Source organism: Peromyscus eremicus, chromosome 12 (genome assembly GCF_949786415.1).
Source record: "Peromyscus eremicus chromosome 12, PerEre_H2_v1, whole genome shotgun sequence".
Classification (NCBI taxonomy): Eukaryota; Metazoa; Chordata; class Mammalia; order Rodentia; family Cricetidae; genus Peromyscus; species Peromyscus eremicus.
In genome coordinates this window covers 79,760,875-79,768,487 of record NC_081428.1, presented here as the reverse complement: position 1 = coordinate 79,768,487, position 7,613 = coordinate 79,760,875, and the positions used below count along the sequence as shown (strand labels likewise).

At 49.5% G+C, this 7,613-nt stretch overlaps 1 long non-coding RNA gene across 1 annotated transcript; it reads left to right on the top strand.

Moving 5' to 3' along the window:
- Window positions 1–2,822: 2,822 nt before the first annotated feature.
- Window positions 2,823–7,357, top strand: LOC131922531 (uncharacterized). Its single transcript, XR_009382305.1, has 3 exons — window positions 2,823–2,933; window positions 4,510–4,716; window positions 6,976–7,357. It is a non-coding gene; the product is annotated as an uncharacterized LOC131922531 (long non-coding RNA).
- Window positions 7,358–7,613: the final 256 nt, after the last annotated feature.

The following is a 7,613-nucleotide window of genomic DNA, read 5'->3' as shown; positions in this document are numbered from 1 at the left end:
GATGGAGCAATGGATATCAGATGCCTGTCACCACCGGAAAGAACAACTATCAAAACAGGCAAAACGTAAGAGATGGGCTGAGGCTTCAAACAACAGACAGTACCAGAGGTGACCCTGAGCGAGAGGAGTCCCATGAGTTGAGCTCTCCTTGGCCCTGGCTTTCTCTCTCTCTCTTCCTTCACAGCACAGGGAGGTGACAATCACAGTATAGCCTTCTAGGGGGGCTGGAAGGACAGAAAGCTGGCGTTCAGGGACACCGGGTTGTAACTTGTAGTTCAATGTAACAGAGAGGAGGAGCTGCGCGAGGTTAAGTGCTACAAGGCTGCACTGGGTTCTCCGACAGCCTTTGGTTGAGGGGGGTCCCCTGGGCAGGTGCGAGACACCATGTGTCTCCAGCAGGGCTGAGCACGGGATGGGAAGACCAGAGGCTGCTGTTGGAGAGGCACGCGTTTCAGCCAATCCAGAGTCGGCGGTGAGGACGGGGAGCCAATCCAGAGTCGGCGGCGAGGACGGAGAGCCAATCCAGAGTCGGCGGCGAGGACGGAGAGCCAATCCAGAGTCGGCGGCGAGGACGGGGAGCCAATCCAGAGTCGGCGGCGAGGACGGGGAGCCAATCCAGAGTCGGCGGCGAGGACGGGGAGCCAATCCAGAGTCGGCGGTGAGGACGGGGAGCCAATCCAGAGTCGGCGGCGAGGACGGGGAGCCAATCCAGAGTCGCGGCGAGGACGGGGAGCCAATCCAGAGTCGCGGCGAGGACGGGGAGCCAATCCAGAGTCGGCGGCGAGGACGGGGAGCCAATCCAGAGTCGCGGCGAGGACGGGGGAGCCAATCCAGAGTCGCGGCGAGGACGGGGAGCCAATCCAGGGTCGGCGGCGAGGACGAGGAGCCAATCCAGAGTCGGCGGTGAGGACGGGGAGCCAATCCAGAGTCGGCGGCGAGGACGAGGCTCTAGGAATGAGGACAACAAAGTCTGTCAGCCGGATTTAACTGGATGAACTGCCTGCCAGGAGAAGCCGGCAGAATCAAAGCCAGCGAATCAAGGGTCAGGTGAGGTGGTGCTTGCCTGTAATTCCCACAGGGAAGGCCAACGCAGGAGGATTGTTGTGAGTTCAAGGCCAGCAAGCACAGGCTACAAAGTGAGTACCAGGCCAGCAAGGACTACATAGCAAGACTCTGTCTCAAAAGCAAAACAAACAAACAACAACAACAACAAAAACCCAAACCCAGGAAGGAAGAAATGGCATTTGCCAAAGCTTTGACTCTGGCTGGCTCTGTTAGAACACAGTATACAGACAAGAAGCACACGGACCAGGATGTTACTACCTCCTGAAGGAAATTTTAATTGCCAGAAAAAAATATGGCCCACTAATATCTGAGATTTTATCGACTCCTCAACTAATTTCTAGGTCCCCAAAGATCTTTGAAAGGAACAGGCTGGAAATCCACAAGACCGTCAGAAGACTGCCTCCCGCTGCAGGGTGGATACCTGAGGAGGTTTCTTTTCCCATAATTCCATCTCCTCTGTTTTGTTTCTGCCTTCAGCCTACCTTTGGGCCTTTCTGGATTCGTACCTCTCTGCCAGAGGTAGGGACATTCATCCTAACAGCCTGCTGCTAGCACACGCCCCTGGGTAGACTTCTTTGATCCAATCCACCCCAGGTCAGCCTTGATTTATTGGAGGGCCAGCTCCCAGAAAAATAATCTCTTTTTCCCCAGAAAGGCTGGCTTTTGATATTCTTTGCCTGACTGAAGCTATGAAGGAAATCCGTGTGGGCTCTTTCTCCCTGGAGCTTGAAGGAAATCCATGTGGGCTCTTCCTCCCTGGAGCTTGAAGGAAATCCATGTGGGTTCTTCCTCCCTGGAGCTTGAAGGAAATCCGTGTGGGCTCTTCCTCCCTGGAGCTGTTAGTCCTCCCTAGTGCCTGCCCTTCCTTTTCCCGGGCAATGCACTCAGCCTTGGAAGACAGAAGTTGAAAGAGTGTGATTTAGAGAGGAAATAGAAGCACATGGTTTAATATTGTTCCTCTTGCATATTTTATCTCAGTTTGTCACTCGTATTTTTACTTTGTTTATGGTGTCCTTCAAGGACAAGAATTTTTTTTTAGTATTTATGATGTCGGATCTGTCAGCTTTTCCTTAATGACTTTTGGGTTTGGTGCCCCGAATGAGAAATCTTTCTCTATCCTAACTAAGGCTGGGCATAATTTCTAATGACTGCAAAGTATGCCACTGTGTAAATATGCAAATGTGTCCTAATAATGTACAGATACACATTCAGGATGTTTCTCCTGTGTAAGTCTTTGCAAACAGTGCAGCGGACAGCCTTGTGAATGCATCTGCCTTCTGCGATTGAAACAATCTCTTTAGAATGGATTCTTACAGGTCCACAGGCTTCTTCACCATTCAAAAGCCTTGACTACAATTAAATACTTACCTTCTATAAAGTGGGAGACAAAGCTAAAAGACCAAATTTCTTTTTTGTGTAGAAGTACTGCTCAGTGGATTGATGTGTGTGTGTGTGTGTGTGTGTGTGTGTGTGTGTGTGTGTGTGTGGCCAGAGGACAACCTTGAGTGTCCTTGCTCCTCAAATACCATCTACTTTTTTTTTTCATTCCCATGCTGGGAATTGAATTCAGGGCCTTGCACATTCTAGGTACGCATTCTCCCAGATCTTGGTTTTGGGGACATGATCTCTTGCTGACTTGAGGCTTAATGATTAGGCTAGGATTAGGCCAAGGAGCCCTGAGATCTGCCTGCCTCTGCCTCCCCAGCACTGGGATGACAAGTGCCCCAATGCCCTCTGGCTTTCTCACAGATCCTGGAGATCCAGGTCAGGTCCCCTGCTTGATCAAGGAGAGCTTTACGCAATGAGCCATCTCCCCAGGCCTGGCCACATTCGAGATTTCTTATTCATATTGTCAAGACTTCTTTTTGGTGAGTATAAGACACCATCCCTTTCCACTGCCCCGGTCACTGCTACCACTTCTTACGTGCTCCACGTCCTCTAAGTGAGGCCACAGCCTCTCTGGTGTCTCTGCATTGAACCAGAGGAGCTTCAACCAGCCCAGGCTGACCATGAAAGCTGCAGCTCCCTGAAGACTGGAGCATGGGCTGCTAAAGCCGAGACCAGCATTCTTGTGAGATGCAGCAAAGCACAGGATCATAAGCAGAGCATGGGTTACACAGCTGAGATCCCAGCACCCACAATGCTGAGACCATAGGATCCAGAGTTTGAGGGCAGCCTGGACCACAGAGTGAGATCCTGTCTCAATATAGATTAGTTTGTTTCTATGGGGGTGGGAGTTGTGTTGCTCAGTGATAAAACTTGTGCTTAGTTAGCGTCTGTGAGGCCCTGAGTTCAGTCCCCAGCCCCAGAAAAATAAAATTAAAAAGAAAGAAAAAATTAGGCTCTACTGTTCTGTGTTTGCAGTTCAGAAACCCAGAGGTCTGCGTCTCGCCAACTGTTGGCTTTGAGCAAGTTTATTTGGCTCTGAAGTTTGGTTTGTTTGGAGATAATGAGTGAGCTTATCTCAGAAGACCAAAGGAAAGGATGAGTAAGAAACATAAGCCACACGATGGCAGAACACCCATCTTCTTGCTGCTGGGCAGAGGCAGGATCGTTAACTCCAGCTGAGGGAGATCTGAAACTGATCTCTCTCTGTAGCAGAAGTAACATCTAAGGCTGGAGATATGATATAGTTGCTAAGAACACTGTTGCTCTTGGGTCAGGGCTTGGTTCCCAGCACCCCCGTGACAGGTCAGACCCATCCATAACTCCAGTTCCAGGGGGTCTGATGCCTTCTGACCTCTATTCCCAGGCAGTCAGGTGGTACACATACATACCTGCAGGTAAAACACATAAAATAAAATCATCTTTTAAAAAAAATTTAAAAGTTGTGTCTAAGCCGGGCGGTGGTGGTGCATGCCTTTAATCCCAGCACTCGGGAGGCAGAGGCAGGCGGATCTCTGTTAGTTCGAGGCCAGCCTGGGCTACCAAGTGAGTCCCAGGAAAGGCGCAAAGCTACACAGGGAAACCCTGTCTCGAAAAACCAAAAAAAAACAAAAAACAAAACAAAACAAAAAAGTTGTGTCTATGGATCAAGAGAAACTTTTTTCCTACAATATGTATCTGTTGAAAATAGAGGGGGAAGGAAAAAGAATTAACATGCCTCGCAATCTCATATCCTAGAGAGAAACGTAACTGCGAGTTTCTTGGCGTCTTTATTTCCTGTATGTGTGTATCTGTGTGTCTGTATTGTTACCTAACTTGGGGTCACTGTAAGAATTCTGTCCTTAATTACGTCACCAGCCTGCAACGGCGTCCCAGCCTAAAAAGCAGGCAGGTCCTCTGTGCCCCTTCTCTTTTCTGCTCTCTCTCTGTCCATCTGTCCTCTCTCTCTCTCTCTCTCTCTCTCTCTCTCTCTCTCTCTCCCTCCCTCTCCCTCTCTCTCCCCTCCTCTCCCAATAAAGCTCTAAAAAGGTAACCATGGCTTGTGATTCTTCTGATCAGCACTCTCCTCCGGCGGCCAGCCATGAGCAGTGCCGTTTAACTAACATTGATGCCGTTCAGACTTGGATACACCACCAAGCACCGAGGACCTGCTGTGACCGCTGCCGCCTGCCGCCTCCTCCCCCATCCAGTGAGACCACAAGACCACGAGTGTGTCCCTCGCCGCCTCCGCTGGACCCACACACAGCTACCACTGCCATCACCACGGTGAGTCTGCCGTTCTCATGGCTATAGTCTGTAGATGTAACCAACCGTCTTATTAAATAAGATACACAGAGCCGATTCAGAGAAGAAAGCCAAGAGGTCAGAGCTAAGAGCCCCACCCTTCCTGCTTCAGTGATCCTCTTCAGTCAAGAGAGCTCTCCGAAAGGGGCCTACTTCCTGTGTGTATGTCTTTATATAGTCTAGCTGTTCTGCCTTCTCATTGGTTGTAAACCTAAACACGTGACCGCCTTGTCACTGCCTGTATGTACCGCCCTCCAGGTCCTTAAAGGCGTGCGCCACCACCGCCACGCACTTGCTATGGCTCTAATAGCAACTTTATTTATTAACCCCCAGGCAACTTTATTTATTAACATACAATTAAAATCACATTTCAGTACAAGTAAAATACCACCACAATAGTCTGAGCTATATTCTTTGGGACGGACACCCCGGGGGTTGTCCTCGGGCTGTGCTGACAACGGCAGACACATTTTTGCTCCTGACGAGGGGGTAAATGGTGTCTAGGGTCCAACAGTGGACCAACTGCAGCACAGTTGCTGCAGCCCTCACCATCCCTTGACGAAGAGGATCCGTGACTTGGGCTGATTCTTAGATCTCTCTCCACTCTCGGGGACACCCGAGATTGGAGTCTGATCCTGGTTTGTTATTTTAAATTTTTTATTTTTCTCTCGGCTACAGCCATGAGACAAAGGGGCGGATACATTTACCACCTACATTGGTGGATGGGGTGGGTACCAATAACTCTGGCTGAATAACAGCTTTGCCAGAACTTCTGCCAGCAAATGGGCAAAAGCCATAGAACAAAAGGGCAGGTACTGGTAAATCTGGCCGAATAACAGAGTCGCGGGAACTTCTGCCAGCGAACAGGCAAATAAAAAAGTTACTTTATCTCCAAGCTTTCTGCTAAAGCTCTAAGCCCTTCTCCCTCCCCATTTCTGTGTCTGCCATGTGCAACCTTTTCTGTCTGACTTCTGCCGGCAGTGGGCGGGCTCAAACGGGTGGGCTTGGGTGGCTTCTACTAACTCTAGCTCTAGCTCACCTTAACTCCACCTACTCATTCTCAAACTGCCTTGAGAGGCACAGACTGGTCTGGTAGCGGCTAAGATCCAAACAAATAAGTTTACAGTAGTCAGGATGGCTCTTAAGCCAAAAATCAGCCTATAGCCTCAGACAAGTCTTCCAAAAGGATCGGTTTATAGTCTGCCTACTGGCAGATCTTCCAAAAGCTGTCCTTAAGCCACCAATCATCAGGAAAAAAAAAATTCAGGACACGGAGTAAAATCCATTTCTTGTTCCCCACACCTCCCTGACTAAAACTTAAGCATCTGGACAGCAAGGCTCCTGACCCCACAGGCAAGAGAGTCATCTGTGGCATTTAAGGTGCGCTAGGGAAGAGATAAAAGCCCGAAAACAAAATTGCCAAGTGCTGGCACTCACTGACTCCTGAAAGCTGTTGGGACCCTGTTTTAAGTGAGGAAAAGGCCACGGGCTAGCGAATGCCCTGCCAGGCCATCAACAGCCTTGTTAAAAGTGCCGCCTAGAAAGACAACCAGTCAGCTGACTGCCCCCAGGCACCAAGATGCATGAGTACATCAAGCTAAGACCTCCAGTAGACCTAGGCTTGGCTACAGACATGGCGGGGAACCCAGAACGCAGCAGGGAAGTGATCTGTTTCTTTCCTCTGGATACCAGAGCCACTGACTCAGTCCTGGGAGTTTTGGGATGTCACCTTTATTGTCGGGTACAGAGGACAGACAGCCTTACCCACCTCACCAGATTTAATTGCACGTTTAGAGTTACTGACTGTGTTTCTCACGTGCATACAGACAGGGCCCTGATCTTTGCCTTGTCCCTAATTCCAAAAAATAAGTTCTCATGCACCACCAGCTTTTCTCTTCCCAGTTCCCTGTTCTAACTCACTGTTCAGCCAATGATACAGGACCACCACAGAACCGGAGTCCAGAGATCAAGAAAGAAACTGTAACAGCTAAAGGTATTTACACCCCCAGACCCAAAAGCATCGGGGCACTACAAAAAGACTTTAATGTAAACATCTATTACTGTGAGATGCTTTTAACAATTGGTCACCTGTCTCCTGGATGCCAAACTAGTAAAGGAAACAGGTGCCTTAAATAATCTGTCTCTGATAAAGCTTAACATGCTTCAAAATCCATCTGGACAGGCCGGAGCTACCTCAGATAAATGTCAACATAAAATAATAATGATTCTTTTCTCTCTAAGCTTTTTTCTGTGTCACCAGCATCTTGTCAAACAGAAAGTTCCCAGCCACAGCCAAGAGGGATACATGTCTCCAGAGCAAATGGATGACAGACAGCATTCCACAACGCCTGTGTACCTCGGAAGAATCCCCCAAGAGCCAACCGACGTCCAAGAATCAGCTGGAAGCAGTCTTTGAGAGGAACGATGTTCCTCTCAAAACGACATTCCCACCTACCTGCTTTTTTTTTTATAATAAGCAAAAGTCTGGGATGTAAGGATTCTGTCCTTAATTACGTCACCAGCCTGCGACGGCGTCCCAGCCTAAAAAGCGGGCGTGCCTTCTGTGCGCCCCTTCTTCTCTTTCCACTCTCTCTCTGTCCATCTGTCCTCTCTCTCTCTCTCTCTCTCTCTCTCTCTCTCTCTCTCTCTCTCCCTCCCTCCCTCCCTCCCTCCCTCCCTCTCTCTCTCCCTCTCCCTCTCCCTCTCCCTCTCCCTCTCCCTCTCCCTCTCTCTCTTCCCCACCTCTCCCAATAAAGCTCTAAAAAGGTAACCATGGCTTGTGATTCTTCTGATCGGCACTCTCCTCCGCCGGCATGGCGGCCAAATTAATAGAGGAAGGAGATTTATTCAGTGTGGTCACCTTGAGGGGATGGGCGCAG